Genomic DNA, 19778 nt, shown 5'->3' with positions numbered 1-19778 from the left:
TCAATTGTCTCTGGCTCTGTGCCTAAGCGGAATAGGTTTGATAAAGAGATTGAGAAGCCGTTGGACCGGACGGAATACCTCGGTTCCGTTCCGGTTTTTGTTTTTTAATATAAATAACTCGGATTTAACTTCTTAATAATAATAATAATAATAATAATAATAATAATCAGGTTTTGGTTTTAGGTTTTTTTTTTTAAAAAAATTAAATTATTCAGATTCTTGTGTCAGGTTACTAATTCTTGGGTCAAGACAGATTAGTTGTAGCGCCTGGAAAGAGGCCGAAAAAAAAAAAAAAAAAGCCACGTCGGCAGCCACGTCAGCAGGCCCGGTCAGCAGTCCCGGCCAACCGGGACCTGCCACGTGCCAAGACCACGTCGTTCCGAAACGGGCCACGTTGGCGATCCGTGTAGGCGCGATCGGACGGCCCAGATTTAATAAAAAACGGACGGCCTAGATTAAAACAAAATGGAGGGCTGAGATCAAAAGGCAAAGGGTTATAAATAGAACCCCCACACCAGACCACAAACCCTAGCCGCCTGCCGCTCGCCGGAGAAGACGAACCAGAAGCCGGCCGCCGCCACCCGCCGCCGCACCGGAGGGATTTCCGACCGCCGATCGAGGTAAATTTCATACCCCCGATTCGTTTTTTCCACGCTGATTTCCCTAGTGGCCAAATCGGAGCCAAAATCCCGGCCAAACGGCCGGAAAACACGGCCGAAAGCCAGCGGCGCCGCCGTGCCCCTTCTCGGTTTTTGCCTCCGATGAGGCCCTTCCCGGCCTCCGTTTAATGCAATTTTTATATCACCGTGATCACCATTCTTTTCTCTACAGGTTGATCTGAACCGAATCACCAAAACACGAACTTCACCGGAGAGCCGCCGCACCTGAGAGCACCGCCGCCGGTAAGCTTCGGTTTTACGTAAATTTTCGGCCCCCCGAGGGCCGTTGTGTTGTTTTATCGCAGGAACCAATGCGAGTGTGGTCGAATTCGACCGGAAACGACCGAAAACGGCCAACCCGAGGCGAACTGCCGCCGCAAGCGGCGGCGCCGTCGCCGGAGCACGGCGGAGCCGCCGTGCCAGAGTTGCGATATTGGCCGAAAGGGGCCCTGGGCCTAATTTGGGATTTTTTGGAACACGTGCAGGTACCAGTAGTGCGTTTCAGTTCCCCGGGAAAAATTCAGGAAAAATTATGGACAGCCTGCAAGCGCACTGTGAAGCCGTGTTCAGACCCCGAAACGTGTAAAGACCCCTCACTCTATTTCCTATCACGGTTTTAAAGTTCAATAAATGATAAAACGGTATTTCATGAATCAACGAATGTGTGAAATTGCTTAAGGTCGCTAATGGAGCCCGAGTCTAGTGTGTTTGTCGGTTAACTGTTATTTGGCCTGTTTTACAGTTTTAAATGCAGTATGAGGTTTGATGTTTTCATTTTATAGTTTCGTGTGCATATTTTACTGTTTTATTGATTATGGGTTGAATGACTGGAATATTGATACTCTATGTTGTCTGTTTGGCATAAATTACTGTTTTGCTTGTTTGTATGTGGATTAATGATGCTGACTGAGGAAAAAGAGAATGAAAAATTATGTAAATGGGTAATGGTATAATGTGGTCAGCCTGACTAGATATCCTGGGAGATGGTGGACGGACCGGGTCCGTAGGGAACCCTACCGGGATTGTGGTCTCCCATATCGGACGGGGTATGGAGATCTTATGTGTTTTGGCGCCCATACCGGACGGGGTATGGGGACGGCCCGTTTCACTCTCATACCGGACGGGGTAATGAGGTCTATGTTTTGGCGCCCATACCGGACGGGGTATGGGGACGGCCCGTTTCACCCTCATACCGGACGGGATAATGAGGTCTATATTTTGGCGCCCATACCGGACGGGGTATGGGGACGGCCCGTTTCACCCTCATACCGGACGGGGTAATGAGGTCTATGTTTTAGCGCCCATACCGGACGGGGTATGGGGACGGCCCTGGAATATGATTTCAGGTGTTAAGGGTTAAAGGGTAGCGGGACCCCTATGGATCCCCATGGATACTAGTGGGCTGGTAAATGAGAAAAATATGTTGTGTAACGATTGAATTACGAAAAGTTTGATAGGTATTATGTTGTACAGTTTATATATATGGTTTCATGATGATGATGATGTTATTGCTTTCGTATGCTGTTTTATAAATTTCACCAAGGTAAGTGAATGGTAAATTTTTTATTATCGATAAAAGGATTTGTTGTAAATTATGCTCCATTGGTCTTTTTTGTGTTTTCTACCCACCTTTACCTCCGTGACGGTGAGATATCGTGATGTCTTTACTGGGCTAGTGTAGCTCATTCCTTATTTAATTATTTCAGATCAAGAGGACATCGTTCCTGAGCCGGTTCCGTAGGAGGACGACGAAGGGGACGCCTAAAGACTCCATAGTCACATTCGTAGTTTTACTTTCAAGTTTCTCCTTTAGCTAGTTTAATCTTATATATTTTGTGAGCACGTTTTGGTTTTAGTGTAAGGGATGTTATTCAAATTTTGACTTCGCTTCCGCATTTGATATTTATAATATAAATTTCATTTTAAAATTTCCGGGGCTGTTACATTAGTGCTGCGTTTATATTTTTTTTTACTTAAAAAAAATTCAAACTTCATCCAAGTATGTAATATTGTATATGGTAATTCTAAATTTTTTATTTAAAATAAAAAATTATAATTATGTGTGTTATAATTAAATTATTTGTTGAACTATTAAAGTTAATTGTTAATTTAATCAATTAATCCAAAAATAATAGATAAGTCTAGCTCAAACTTTTTGAAAAATTGAAATGGGAGAAATAATGTAACTGAGTTCTCGAATAATAATTACTGATTTGGTTTGAAATTTATAAAACTCACTGCAAAATTAATAATATTATTATTTACAGTTGAAAAAGTTAAAAAAAAATTAAAAATATATTTATAAAATGACAAAAACCAATAAGGAGTTAAGCTTAATCTCTATGTGTAGCTTTAAGATTCTATTTTATTGTTATTATTATTATTCTTAAGATTTGTTTTGAATTTTAGTTAAACACTTATTTGAGTTTAAGAAGAGCTTAAACTGGATTAGTTGTATTAATTGGATTTGGGTTGACATTAAAGTGGCTTATTAGAAAAATGAATCTCGGACGTTGACATGTACATATAAATATATAATAATAGTAAATTTTAAAATTTTATTCTTAAAATTTATTTAAAGTTAAAACAAAATTTAACTCAGATAAAATCAGATATTAGAATTACAACGGTAAATATTTAGAGAATTTAAGTGTTATATAAGTGGAAAAAAGCTAGAGAGAAAAAGATTAGTAGAATATGAGAAAACAAAGGAATTGACTCTATTGACATGTTTGGTCTTGATTTTCATGAATGAGAAAATATGAATTATTTTTAACAAATGCTTTACTTTTAATTGAAAAATTTTTTGTAATAAATTTCAAACTTGAGATTAGAAGAATAGAGAATGTGTAATATATTATAATTAAGTTATTTTGTTAAGCTATTAACTTTATTATTGATTTAACCAATTAATCCGAAAATAATAGATAAATTTGTGAGTTATTTTTTCTTTAATGGTTCATGTAATAATTCAAATATAATTCATTCATGAATTACATCTATCACATTTTTTAATAAGAAAAACGTCACAAAATTTAATTGTATTTTAAAGAGGAAAATATTACAAAATTAAATTGTGTTTTCAATAAAAAAAAAAGTTACAAAATTTAATTGCATTTTTAATTAGAAAAACGTTACTGTAACGACCCCAGAAATTCAAAAAAAAAATACATATAAGCAGAAGCGAAATAAAAAATTAAGATTAACATCCTTTACATAATAACTTAAAAGTACTAAACAACATTACAGAATAAGTTTTCTGAAAAAAATACGAAAAATGAGAAAAATTAAGAAAACTATAAAGCATCTAGCATCTACTCGCAGTCTCCTTGTGGATCGGATTCAGCAATCAGGTCCTTCTGATCTGAAATGGTTAAATAAAGAATGAAGTACACTAACCCAGTAAGGACATCACACTATATCACCATCACAGAAGTAAAGGTTGGTAGAAAATCAAAACAACCAATGGAGCAGTAGATTTAAAGCAATACATTTATTTACATTGTATTTTTAATAAGAAAAAAGTTACAAAATTGAATTGCTCATTAAATACGCGTTCGTTACTTTTTTTTATATATAGAAAACATCTATAAATAGAAGCATCATGTGTTGGGACCCTAAGCACAAAGTCTCCTTCGGCACATTCCTCCATCGTGTGAGTCTTTGGAGTGCTTAGAAGAATCAAACACAGGGAGAAAAAATAAACCAACAGTTCAAACTAAACAATGACAAGAGGTATTTATCGATCTTTTGCTTCCACTATTATTAATTTATTTTATAATTTAAATATGTTATAACATTTAGATAACTAACATTCGCTATCATAGTGATATAAAGTCTCTGCATTGTTTATGTTTGAACGTTTACAAAATTTTCGTAAAACACCATTTGAATAGTTGATTTCCAAGTTATTATTTTGAATTATTTTGGTACAAAATAATGTTATGGATCAATTAAGAATCATATTTCTAATGTTCTGCAATTTTAGACATCAATTTTGATTTCCAAAGGATGAAAAATGGTAAAATGGGTCGTTCCTTGAGGCTAAAAACAACATTTCATTTTCATGGGGCTTAGAAAAACTACATGCTGTTTTTATTGCGCAAGGGACCCAAAATCAATGTTTGAAGTGGTTTTGGCTTAAGGATGTTTCAAATGTCGTGTTATTTTTTTATGGCTAAAATTGTTAAAAAAATATCATTATTTGTTGGTATTTCTTAAATTTAACATTTTATATAAATTTTAAAAATTTTTATTATTGTATGATCTTAAATTTTAAAAAATTTAATATTTAAGTACATAAAAGTAAATAATTTCATTCATAATATTACATAATGTATTTAACAAATCATTTTGAATAAAATTCATGAATAATGATCAATATAATTTTGTCTAATTAGGGATTGCTACGTTATCTTATATTAAATAAAATTATGTTATGGTTGAGATCATATAATCAGTTGCATAACGAATTAGTAATTAAATTTTGATTTAATGTCTAGTGATCCGCATAATCGTATTTAATTGGAGAGTAGCCATAATATTTTTATTAAATAAAATTATATACCGTATTTAGGATCACAGAAAATAATTATAGATATTATTATTGTGATTAATTATGCTTAATATAATAAATTTATCCCACAAAAAATTAATTATATTTTACACAATTGGTTAGGATAAAATAATAGATAATTTTTCATAATCTACCAATAGAAATTATGAAGCATAATTTAATAGTTTTATAATAAGGTTATAGATATATTACTAAATTATTTATGAAATAAAATTTACAATTCTACCATAATGTTTGAATCTAGATGAATTAAAAATTTAACTCACATGTAATTTTTATGTCATTAGATTCACTTTTTATATAATTTACATTGGTAAATCATAATTTTTGTTAATTAGCCTCAATTAATAATAAACATATATTTTTTCAATTATGCAACCTACAAATTTCTTTAATATTAAAATTGATATTTTAGAATGAAATGGTGAAAACTATAAGGTTTGGAAGGAAATAATTCTCCTCCACTTAAGGTACATGGATATTGATTATGTTATTAGGAAAGATGAACTAACGATTTCTAAAACTAGCACTTCAGTTGAAATTGCTCTTCATGATCAGTAGAAGTGGTTTAACCGCCTTAGTATGATGTTCATTAAGACAAAAATTCATGCTGCTATTCGTGATTCTGACAGTATACTGATGTCAAGGCCTTACTGAACACAATTGATAAACAATATGAAACTTCAGATAAGGCACTTGCTAGCACCCTAATTATGAAGTTTTCATCTCTAAGGCTCATTAGTGTGAAAGGTGTGCGTAAGCACATCATGCAGATGGGGGACATTGCTGCTCAACGAAAGAAACTTGAGGTTGAGATGTTTGAGACTTTTATTTTGCATTATATTTTGAACAATCTTCCACAGCAGTATGGACCATTCAAAATCTCATACAACATGCATAAAGTTAAGTGGTCAATTAATAAACTTTTGATCATGTGTGTTCGAAAGATGGAAGGTTTATAATAAACAAAGAGAAAGTGTTTTTATGACAACACAAGAAAATAAGAAAAATTAAGCCAATAATAAAAAACAAAATTTTTCCCAAGACTAATATAAAAAAAAAATCCAAGTGCTTCTTCGGTAAAAAGAAGGGGCACATGAAGAAAGATTTTACTAAATTTTAGAATTGGCTTGAGAAGAAAGATAATCGACTCTCATTAATTTATTTTGAGTCTAAATAGTTGATGTTAGCCATAACACATAGTGGATTGATTCTAGTTTTACAATCCATATTTTGAAATTTTTTACAAGATTTACAAGACCTAAGGAACCAATGGCAAGCGAGCAATGTATCTATGTATGCAACAAGATACGTTCACATGTGGAGGTCATAGGAACATGCAATTTAGTTTTATGTATTATTTTATTTTGAGGTTGGAGAAAGTATTTTATATTCCAAATTTCTCTCGAAATTTGATTTCAGTTTTAAGACTTGTACCTTTTAGATATTACTTTAATTTTTTAGATATTCATTTTGATTTATTTCATAAATCTAAACTTGTTGGGAATTATATATTGTCTTATGGTCTTTTCTCTTTTAGTTTATAAAATGAAATCGCTTATGATGTTATGCATGTTTAACCCGATATTAAACGATGTGTTATGGATGAGAACTCCTCTATTTTGTAGCATCAGAGATTAGGACACATCTTTGTTGATAGAATTAAAAAATTAGGAAAAGACGAAGCACTTGAAACTTTGGATATTACTAATTTTGGTACTTGTGTGGACTGCATTAAGCGCGAACAAACTAACAAATCAAATAAAGGTGTCAATAAGAGCTCAAATATATTAGAAATCATACATTCGGATATCAATTGTCCATACATGGATGCATATGGTCAGAAATACTTCATCACCTTTACATATATCTCTGTACATTTCGTACTTAGTTGTCTTTAAAGTTTTCAAGGCTGAAGTAGAGAAACAATGCAAGAAACAAATTAAGATCGTGACGACTGATAGAGGTGGAAAATATTATAATAGATACACTGAAAATGGACAAGCACCTAATCCATTTATGAAGTTTATTAAAGAAAATGAGATAGTTTTCTAATACACTATGTTTGGTTCTCCATACCAGAATGGAGTAGCGAAAAGAAGGAACCGAACTTTAACGGATAGTATTATGCTTAGTAGCTCTAAGCTACCTAACCCATTGTGGGTTGAAGCTATTAAGACAATGGTGCGTATATTAAATTGAGTTCCAATCGAGACTATCTCAAAGACACCATTTGAGTTATTTAAGGGTTGGAAATCGAGTTTGTAACATATATGTATACGGGGATGTCTATCTGTAGTAAGAGCTTATAATTAAAAAAAAGAAAGAAACTAGACCTGAGGATTATTAGTGAGTATTTCATTGGATATGCTGAAAGATCTAAAGAATATAAATTCTATTTTCCATATCACAATATTAGGATTTTGGAGTCAAGAAATGTGAAGTTTCTTGAGAATGACTTAATCGGCGGGAGTGATTAATTTCAGAACATATCTTCTGTGCGAGATCAAGATGCTACTTCAAAAGATAGATTTGTTATACACAAAAGCTTAGTTATACACAAAACTCCTAAAGAACAAACGAGTTGAACAACCACTCGTTGAAGTTCCACAAGATGTTGACAATATTCCGGTAGATTAAATTATTCAATAGATACTAGAAAATCCTGAACAACCAGTTAAACAACAATAGAATCCTCAAGAACCTATTGTTGTAACATTAAGGAGATCTACTAGAGAGAGAAAGTCAGCAATTTCTAATGATTATATTATGTATCTACAAGAGTCTGATTATAATATTAAAGAAAAAAATGATCTTGAATCATTTTTACAGGCCACGAGTTGTTGGGAGTCAAAGTTAAGGTTCAAAGTCATGAAAGGTGAAATGGATTTTATGAAGAGTAACAAGGTATGGGATCTTGTTGAGATGTCTGATGGTGTAAAAGCCATTAGCTACAAATGGACCTTTAAAATAAAGAGAGACTCATTAGGCAACATTGAAAGACACAAAACACACATTATTGCAAAAGGATTCACTTAAAAGGAAGGAATTGACTACATGGAAACTTTTTCAACTGTATATAAAAAAGATTCTTCATGAATTATATTGTCATTAGTTGTTCATTTTGACATAGAGCTACAATAAATGGATGTGAAAATAGTGTTTCTTAATGGTGATCTAGAGGAAGAGGTTTACACGAAATAAGTAGAAAGATTCTCCTCTAGTGATGGTAAACACTTAGTTGCAAGTTGAAAAATCCATATATGGTTAAAATAAGCCTCCTATTGATGGTATTTGAAATTCCATAATGTTATTTCTTCATTTGGTTTTGTAAAGAACATCGTGGATTGACGCATATACCAAAAAATCAGTGAGAGCAAAATTTTGTTTTATTGTCTTATATGTAGATGATATTCTGCTTGCAAGTAATGATAAATGAATACTGTAATACTCAGGCCTAGAATTTGACTCAGAATAATTTTTCTCATTTACAAACTATATGTAAATAATTAAAAAAGTTATTTTAATTTTAATTTTATTAAATTTTTGAGAAAAAATAAATTAGGGATGAAATTAAAAATAATTTTAGAAAAAAAGGGTGAAATTGAGAATAAGAGATATGTTTTTAAAAGGAAAATTAAAAATAGGGAATAAAATCTCAAAAAAGGAAAGTTTGGCCACATGGGATGGCCCAGTCAGTAGCCACGGTGAAACAGAGTACGCCGCGTGGCAAACACACTAACATTGGCACCACACGGGCGATCTGCGTGCCTGACGATCCGACAGTCCAGATCGTATCCCCCCGCACGGACAGCCAAGATACATTTCCTCTTCAGGCACAATTGGACATATGGAGTTGATCGCGATGGACGGTTCAGATTCATTCACGCAACCAACCTAAATGAAAAATCATCAAACGGTCATCCTCGCTTCACGTTGACTCAAATGCGCGGCCTGGATCGAATGGAGAGGAGTATTTAAACTCCTCTTCGCAGGGAATCAAAACCCTAGCCGACCGACGAAGAAGAAGAATGGCGGTAAAATTCATCTGAACACAGAGGCATACAAAATAGACAAAATTACAATTATGTTAAATTAGCTTATCTAAAAATACTTCTTAAGACGTCAAAAGAAATAATAGATTCCTTACCCAAACCTTAATGTTTTATCTCTCACCATTCTCCTTTCTTTCTCTTCTTCTCTCACTAGACTACTATCTTTCTCTCCCTCTCTCTAAACCTTTGTAAATGAAAGAATAGAAGTGTGAAGAGGAAGGAAATGGGGGGCAATTTATAAAATTTTAGAACTGTTAGATTTGCACCAAGTGGCAAAATTCAGTGAAGAGAGAGGAAAAAAAATGTTGATAGGAAAAACGAGTGAAGAGGGCCTCCTACACCAGCAGCAACGGTGTGCTGCCCAAGGTAGTGGCAGTGCACTGCCCGAGGTAATGCACGGACAGCCCGCCTGTGCGCAATAGGACACGCGCGCAGGTCCTAACCCCTCGTCGTGCACGCAGATGGGACATGTGCACTGTGGGCATGTCTCGTACGTGCGTGCGTGCGGATGGGACTTGCGCGTTGTGCGCACGTCCTGCGGCCACTGTGCGCGCATAGTGCCCAGCACCTGCTCAGGCAACTAGCCCTCTCGCGGGATTTTTCCCTTGGGAAATTTTTTCCTGTTTCGCTATTTTTCAATTTTTTTTAAATTTTCATTCTTAATTTAATTTAGTTAAATTAAAATCATTTAAAATAAAATAAAATAAAATTTAATTAAAAATTAAATAAAAAAATCAACCAAAATCATGAATCATGATAGATATTAAATAACATAAATTAATTAAGTGCAAAGAGGCCAAAGGCCCGAATAAATAAAGTTTTCAAATCATTTTAGCACAGTGATGAGAGGGGTGTTACAGAACCCTACTGTGGACATTATCTCAGTCGAATGGGGCTAAGAAGTCTCATACTGGAATTGTTTGAAAGATATGATTCACCCTCATACCGAACAGGGTATCGAGGCTATAGTGTGTTTGGCGCGCATTACCGGACGGGGTATGGGGATGGTCGAGTTAATTGATAAATCTAGATATTTAGTTTATGAGTAAGAGAATATCTCTATGAACCGCCAAGGGTTCTAGTAAATAGATAAAAAAAGAAAAATTGCAGCTCTTGCTCACTTGTAAATGAAATAATAAAGTTATCTGAATAATTGTCTTTATAGGTGGATTTTGGAAAACTTGTAAAGGTAAGTATAGAATAAACGGTTTTCTTTATATTAAATAAATTTACTTAAATTAAGGGCTCTATTAGTTGTTTTATATTTTTTTATCAACATTCGGTTTCCGTACTAGTGATTAGTATGATATTCTTACTGGACTAGTATAACTCACAATTCTATTAACCATTTCAAATCAAGAAGACCAAGATCTAGATCTAGATCCTGATCAGGAGGAGAGTTATGAGTAGGTTTACTCTCGGACCCCATCAAATGCTAGTGGATATTAACCTCTTAGGACATTTAATTAATATTTTCAGTTATTTATTTCGTTTTTTTTATGAACCTCTATAAAAGGAACATTCACGTACCTCTATTGAGCATCCATAATTACTGTGTTAGGAATATAAACCTTAATATTATTGTTTGCTTCCGCATTTAAAGTATGAATTCATTTTCTTTAAGTTCCAGATCTTTACAAATACCGTATGAGATGAAACAATTTCTCTCTAAAAATTTTAATATGAAATATATGGGTGATGTGTCCTATATTATAGGCATTATTAAGAGTCATAGAGACAGAAATCAATATATTATCGGTATATCTCAAGAAACCTATATTAACTAAATTTTAAAGAGGTTCCAAATGAAATATTGTTCACTAAGTATAGCTCCTATTGTGAAGGGTGACAAGTTCAATTTGAACCAATGCTCGATAAATGATTTAAAAAGGGAACAAATAAAGAACATTCCATATGCTTCTGTTGTTGGAAGCCTAATGTATGCTCAAGTTTGCACAAGACCTAACATTGTATTTGTTGTCGGAATGTTAGGAATATATCAGAATAATCCAGGTATTGACCACTAGAGAGCTACAAAGAAAGTTCTAAGATATCTTCAAGGAACAAAGGATTACATGCTTATATATAGACGAACTGATAACTTAGAGGTGATAGGCTACTTTAATTCAGACTTTGCTAGCTGTGTTGATTCACAAAAATCAACATGAGGATACATTTTTATGTTTGTAAGTAGAGCCATATCTTGGAGGACCGCTAAATAAACCTTGACTGCTACTTCCACTATGGAAGTTGGGTTTGTTTCGTATTTTGAGGCTACCTCACACGAAGGATGATTAAAGAGTTTCATTTATGGGTTTAGAATCATTAATTCAATTTCTAGGCCATTAAAGATATATTGTGACAATTTAGTTGTTGTCTTCATGGTTAAAAGCAATAAAAGTGGTAGTCGAAGTAAACACATTGACATTAAGAACTTAGCCATAAGAGAACGTGTTAAAGATAAGAAAGTGATCATAGAACACATTAGAATTGAATTAATAATAGTTGATTTTTTGACTAAAGACATGCTACCATTGAAATTTAAGGATCGTGTGATTAGGATGGGACTTGGTTCCACTATATAAACTTCGTTATAAGAATGATTACTAATGAAACTCTATTTGTTTGTGATATTTCTCATTTTAGTATTCTTGCGTATAAATTTATTTGTTTATTTTGAGAAATATCATTAAAGTTTAGATCTATAATAAACATAAAGTTTATTCATTAAATAAGAATGGGCAGAATTAAATAAGTAAAATGCATAGAGATACATGGAAGTCGCCATGATTCATGTATTTTCCTTATTTTCTTTAGGAGAAAGGATTTGTAAAATTTGAGTATTATTCATGAGATATACGAACTAAGTAGGAGAATATAAGTTAGTTTTTCTTTAATGGTCCGTGTAATAACTCAAAATATAAATCCTTCGTAAAGTATTTTCATTGTGTTTTTAATGAGAAAAATATTACAAAATTAAATTGCGTTTTTAATTAGAAAAAAGTTACAAAATCAAATTGTTCATTAATCACACATTAGTTACATTTTTTTTTAATGAAAAATGTCTATAAATAAAAGCAACATTTATTGGGTCCCTAAGTACAAAATCTTCTTCAACAAACTCCTCCATCGTGTGAGTCTCTTGTGTGCTTAGAAGAATCCAACACAGAGAGAAAAAACAAATCAACTGTTCAAACAAAACAATGACAAAAGGTATTTATCGATCTTTTACTTCCATTATTCTTCATTTACTAGATGACTAGCATAGTCCACCTCAAATATTGGTATAAGATGAGAAAGCAAAGGATTTGATAGAATTCATAGATTAGAAAATATGAAAAAAAAAAATTGTAATAAATTTCAAATTTGAGAATTTATTACTCAAGAGCAAAGTGTCAAAGAAAATGGTGATAATTGAATAATTTTTAAACTATGAGTTGTAAATTAATGAAGCTGCCACCTGCAGCAGCAACAAGCTCTTGCAAACCGTTACACAAGGAGGAGGACAAATAAATATTATATATATATATTAAAAGAGAGAGAGGAATAGTAAGTAGATTATCAAATTTATGCGCAACGATTTTTATGCTTTCGGGAAGAAAACTAAGCAGAAAAATAAACACTCAGCATACAGAAATTTCTAAACAGATTAGTAGTTAATTTTTGTATAAATATTTGATGTGATTTTGAGATGTTTGACATGCTTAAATTTATTTATGTGAAAATATACGAGTGTTCGGAGTTTAATTTCAATAACAGTCAGAAATAAAATCAATTATAAAAAATTAAAATGAAGAAACACAAAATTATAAATTGAAAGTAGATTTGAAGTATAGAGGAAAATAAAATCTTAGAAGATTTTTTCGAATATTATTTGAAAACAAACTGATGGCTACAATTTATTTAAAGTAAAAAAATTTGAAAGATACCGTTAAATTAAAAATTAAAAAAATGAATACCACCATCGTTCATTTTAGAAATAGATGTTTGAATCATTTTTAAATAAAAGTTTAAATTTATACATAAATATAAATTCAAGGTAAATTCATGCCTCCGGAAATTAACTTTCACATTTAAGTACTTTTAAAGTTGATTAAAACTGAAAAAGGAACTAAATTGAAAATAAAATTTAATTTTGAATTTTTCTGTAATTAATTAGGGACCCAAATGAATAAAATTTTAGAACTTGGGACCATTCCGTAATTTCCAAAAATTGGACCACATAAAACGCTGACATGTCCGCGGGCCAATCAAGTTTGCAAGCGTGCCATCCACGCAAGCAAAAATCTGTCGCGTGGACAGATCACGCTAGGGGAGAGGGTCATCGGATCTAACGACTCCACAAGAAGATGCCGATCCAATGGCCGAGATCCAATCGCACAACGAAAAACTCATGTTGCATCTTACCTAAAATTAAATGGATGATCCTAATTCAATGGCATGCTAATTCCAACGACTCACATGATGAACAGTTCATATTTGTGAAGACAGGCGATCCAACAACTAGAAATACTCACGAAGGAGAAAACTGAAATTGCCCTTAATTATTTCCAATCTAATGGTTTGTATGTGGCCACATATGTGAAGATCGTGTGACCAAAAAAATTGGGGACAAGTATAAAAGTCAACTTCTTTGCCCCCAGTCGGTTAAAAAAGGCTAGAGAAGAGAAAAAAGGGAGAGCGAGAGAAAGAGAGAGAGTACACATGTTTTTCTCGGTATACATGTTAAAATGAAATTGTTTGACTCTTTAAAAGGTAGTGTATACAGGTTTACCTACAAGGACAAGCTTTTTGTTTTCTTTGATTAATTATGTTTATGTTATTTCTTTTTTAAAGTGTTTAAACAGTACCATGCATGATATTAACAGTGTGTTTGGATAATTAGTAATTAATGCATGGTACGATAATTCTATTTAGATCACTTCTAATAAATAAATGGTATAGTTATTTGGATTATATTTGATGTAAAATTTTCATTTTTTTTTTCAGATTTTTCAAACACACGATTAAGTGGTTTTTGATAGTTAAATATTTTTTTTTTCTGTTTTTACCCTCACAATATTTTATTTTTCTTCATAGCCCGATCTGCTCCTTTCTTCACTGCAGCTTCTATCGTCCTCTTCATTTGCTTCTGCTTCTTCCGCTTCCATATTCTGCTTCTGCTTATTGCGATCGTCTCCGTCGGGGTGTTAACTTGCTTCACCTGTCATTCTTTCAATCAAGGTAAGTACTGATTATTGCTTTATTTGGATACCATTTTCTTGTTTTTTTTTAATGTTTTGATCCACGCTGTTCCTTCGTCACTTCTCTAATTTCTCCACATTGTTCTGTTTTTAAAGATAAACTCAAGTCGGTGTGTAAGATGGAGAGATTTTTTTAAGGGATATAAAATCTGAAACAGAACAGGGGGATGCTTAGTGCGTACTCTTGTCTCTTTTATAAATGCAATAGCTACATTTATGTAATAACAAATTGAGTTCTCAAAGCTTACCTTATTTGCAGTGTTCGACTTAGATTCTTGAACTTCTTTTAAATCAGATTCTAGGTTCTTCCTTCTTGGATACCTCAAAGAACCATGGGTCTGGCTTGGTTTGAGGTTTAGGTTCATTTCATAGAGGTAGGGGTTTATGTTCACTTTGTGGGCACTAGGTTTCTGTTGGGATAATCATCATAGATTATAGTCTTCATAGGTAAGGAAAAATAAAAAATGGGGTAAAGAAGAGCTGATTCTCCTTATTTTCTAGTACAATAGTCTCTCCCTAAATATAAGAATTATCATAAAAGGATTTTATCTCAATAAATGTGATATCAGCTTATACAAACGAAAAATTTTGGTCATCGGATTATAACATTTGTAATATTTCTGGGTGGTTGAGTATCTCACCAAACGTACCTTATGGCTCTAGGATCAAGGTTCCCTCTTTGTGATTAATATATGTGAATATAAGTAGCACACTTAAAGACTTAGGAAACAAAGTTATTGGAAACTTGTACCTCAAGAAAAAAGGAACAAGAACTTTCATAGGACTACGAAAGTCTAGAATCCGAGATGGTAACCGATTGATTAGGTAGGTGGCAATTCACATCAATACATTTCTCACTTTTATTTCAAAAACAAAAAAACAAAACTTTCCCCAGTATTGTTTTGGAACACTATTATGAAATTAAACAAAAATTCGAGTAGTAGTAAGCAAGTGGTTTTTTTCCATTCTACTATTATATTTTGTTATGGAGTATATACATGTAAATATTCATGAATAATTTCCTTTATGCTAACTAATGATATCATTTCATTCAAGGATGATATCTCTTCTTTTCCTAACATATGAATTCTCACCTTATCATATTCTTCATTTAGTCCTACCATAAATTGGTTCCTTATGGTTGTTGCATGGATTCATTTTCTAGGATTAAACATATAATATTATAGTAGTGAGCTATTGGAGAAGAAGCTTGGGATTCATTGCGGGAGGTTGATGGAGAACTAACACCACGACATCGTTGGTCTCATTGGAGCTATTAGAGTATATTAATTCTAATTGATTTTATAATTTGATGTAAATAGAGAGGTTCCTGTGCAATTTATAAAAAATACTGGGCCATTCTGTAAATACTCATTCTTATACGGTAAATACTCTCAGGTAAAAAACAGAAATTACTTCTGCATTTTCCAAATACAACTCGATGTTTCTCTTTCTTCTTCATCATTCTCTGTTTCTCGAATATGCACGATATTCACTATCAAATCTTCATCAGTTCACTTCGTTTTTATATAATAAGTTTCTGTAGATGCTTGCTGTTTTTTGTCAGGAGCTGTTCACATGTATCTATGTTGAGCATTTTTTAGATTCGACATAGATGTGTGAGAACGTAATATGACAAAACCGTTGTTCTATGTTACCTCTAATCATCTCTTTTTCTTTCTTTTCGCATCTCTCTATAGTTTTTGTCACCTCTCTCTTCTCTTTATCTTTCCTCCCACATCTCTCTCTAGCTTTCGATTTTATTATATTCTTTGAAGTAGGAAGAAAATTACATCAAATGAGGAGAGTTGTAGGCATATAGTGTGACAAGCCCATAGTGAGTGGTGTACCAAGTGGTAGGGAGGACAAATGACGGGTCTTCATTGATGCATGGTGGTCTCATATATATTATGTGTCTACATATGTATTATGTTCTGTTAACAAGTCCAAATGGGAGATTGAAACTTATCAATTACTCTGATTCTGACTTTTCTGCACCGAGTATTAGACTAAAATCTTTTTAATCCAATCAAATTTATGTTGAACAACTCAATTTAATTCAATATTTATGCTCGAATTAAAAAATAGATATCCTTACTTATTTCTTTCTCTGACCTTTGGACAAGCTTGAATAATTTTATTTGTCATCTCAGATAAACAACTTATCTTTCCATTCGTATATTTCTTATAAAGTAAAAATAATAGTTTATCATTTATTCTCAAGAAAAATTTTATCTTTTTTATTTATTTTTATTTTCATTATAAAATCAAAATATTATATTTTATTATTATATAAGTAATAAATTAAATCATTTTTATGATTTAAGATTTGGAAATTAATAATTTATATATAATTAATAAAGTGAAGGATTTAATGTTTAACTAATTTTCTATTTATATTAATTCTTTTTGTAGTTAGACTCCATCTATATTATTTAGAGCATAATGATAAACAAATAATAAATTAAAATATTACATATTATTTAAAATTACCAACAAAATTAGTCAATAGTACACTCAATATCCAAAATTGGGTTAGAGTAAATCGTTAAGTTACCAGAGTACGAGGGAAAGAATGAAAAAGAGGACAAGCGTACATGGTCATAACGTTGCTTTAGTTTGGTGCATATGTACTGTGCTTAGTGTTTTTATATATGTTTGTTGATTTTGATTAGTATGTTTTGCCAAGTTAAAGAAAAAAAGAGCAGAAAACAAAGAATTCTGTAAGCCGTAAATCCTATTAGTTGATACCTTGATCTTGTCCCTGAAAACATAACTTTTGGTAATCATGTTATTTTGATGGTTGTATGTGCATGTGAACTTGATATCTATATCTCAGTCCATGTATTGAGATATTTTACGTTGTTTTTGCGTAAAATTTTTTATTGAGGATACATTTGCGAAAACTTATTCTTGCTTTTTGTTTCCTCATAAGATAAGAAAGATGGATCTTACAGAACATGTAACTATTTTAGTAGGGTATTTTGTCATACTTGTTGCGATTTATGTTCATAAAAGGAGAAACTTCTACTTACTCATGAATTATGACTAAAGAGAGAGAAAGTTTGAGATAAGCTGATGAAAAGTTTAGTCTCAAGTGAGTTTTATCAGCACATCATTAGGATGAGAGCTCCAACCTTTATGAATTTATGTTGTTTGCTAGTTATAGATGATGGACTTAGGTGCACTGTTCGTGCAACTATAGAGGAACAAGTTGCTAAGACACTTTACTTATTAGGATATAATGAGAGAAATCGAGTTCTATCTTGGTATTTTCGACGATCTGGAGAGACGACAAGTCGTCATGTCCATAATGTGCTAGGATGTATAGTAGAAATGATAGATAAATTTTTTATTCAGCCAGATGGATCACAAGTGCCTTTGGAAATAACCAACAATCTTACATTCTTTCCATATTTTAAGCTAAATATATAAGTTATTTAATTTATAACTTTTCATAATTTACAAGTTTAATTAAGTTTTTTTAAATAAGTAGAAGTTTGATTAATTAGAGAGTGATTAATTTCATAATTTTGTTGGTGCGATTGATGAAGCACATATACATGTGAAAGTGTCTAGAAGTAATGCCCCAATGTTTCGTGGGAGAAAAGATTTCCCCACATAAAATGTATTGACAGCTTGTACATTTGATTTGAAAATTTCATACGTCCTAGTTGGGTGGGAGGGGATCACATCAGATTCAAAAATATTAAAGCATGCATTAAACAGACTTGAGGATCCTTTAGTTATTCACGAAGGTAATTAAAATATATTGAATTTTAATATGTAATGTATAAGTTTGAAGAAATAATTATAACTCAGTTTATTTATTGTTTATAGGTAAGTTTTACCTTGAAAATGCTGGTTTCATGTTGCGGGGTGGAATAATTACTCCATATAGGGGAGAACGGTACCATTTGAGTGAATACTCAAGAAATCCACCATGCAATGCTTGTGAGCTATTTAATCTTCGTCACACTTCTTTATGTAATGCGATAGAGCGTGCTTTTAGAATTCTTAAGAAATGTTTTTTAATTATTTCAAGTTCTACTGAACCTCATTATCGTCTCAAGGCTCTTAATTGCATTATATTTGCTTGTTGTATTTTACACAACTACTTACGGGGAAATGATCTAAATGATGAACTTTTTGTAGAGGCTGATGAAGAATTTCAGCTCGTTTATCATGATGATCGAAATCAATATAACATTAGGGATAGTATTTAGAAAACAAGGAGGGGGGAAGTTATTAGAGATCATATAGTAGCTGATATGTGGGCTACTTACAATTTTTGATTACATTTTGAATCAATTGTGTTGTTTAATGATATTTGCATGGTTTATGACTTCTGAGATATTTTAATCTTTTTAATTGAATAATATAATTTAGAATTTGTATGGTATATGATTATATATGTTGGTTATATTTGTTTATGTTGAATGGTATATGACTATATGATTATATGATTATATCTGTTAGTGTTGAATGATATATAATTATATCTATTGGTGTTGTGCTGTGTGTTTTAGAAAATGACAAGGAGGAACAGGTCTGCAGATGGAGGGAGCAACTTTGTCCATTAGATAGATTCTATGGATGATGTATTAGTAGATACCTTTTATAATCAACATTTGTTTGGCTGTAGATCTAATGGGACATTCACCACACAAGCTATTGATTGCATTGTGACTAAATTGAGGAATGCATTTCCAAACATGACCATTAATGAAGAGCAAATTCACAACTGCATCAAAAATTTGAAAAGATAATTCTCCAAATGGTATGATGATTTTAAACATGGACTGAGTGGTTTTATCTGGAATCCGACAATTGAAAGATTTGAAGTGGAAGAGGATGTGTGACAACAACTAATAGAGGTAAATTACCTAGTTTATCACATGTTGTTTGTATTATTTTATACGGTTTAAATGTTAAAATATTATTTCATCCTAGACTCAATCCGAAGCAGTTGAACTGAAGAACAAACGTGTGCGGAATTACGATAAAATATTGGAAATGTATAGAAGGGACAGAGCCGATGGGGCTAGTTGTGAGACAACACATATCAATCAAGGACAAGGGAAGAGGAGTGGCAATGAATATACAATGAGCGCTGAGGAGGTTAACCATCAACTTACCCAAAATTTAGGTGGCAATTTTAATTTTGACGGGGGTGGATCCGTGAATGATGCTCCAATGCCTGAAACTCCTACTTCGCAACCCCAACAAGAGTCACAATCTTCCT

Source organism: Carica papaya, chromosome 4, assembly GCF_054855325.1.
Source record: "Carica papaya isolate Zhongbai chromosome 4, ASM5485532v1, whole genome shotgun sequence".
NCBI lineage: Eukaryota > Viridiplantae > Streptophyta > Magnoliopsida > Brassicales > Caricaceae > Carica > Carica papaya.
This window is presented reverse-complemented; position numbering follows the sequence as displayed.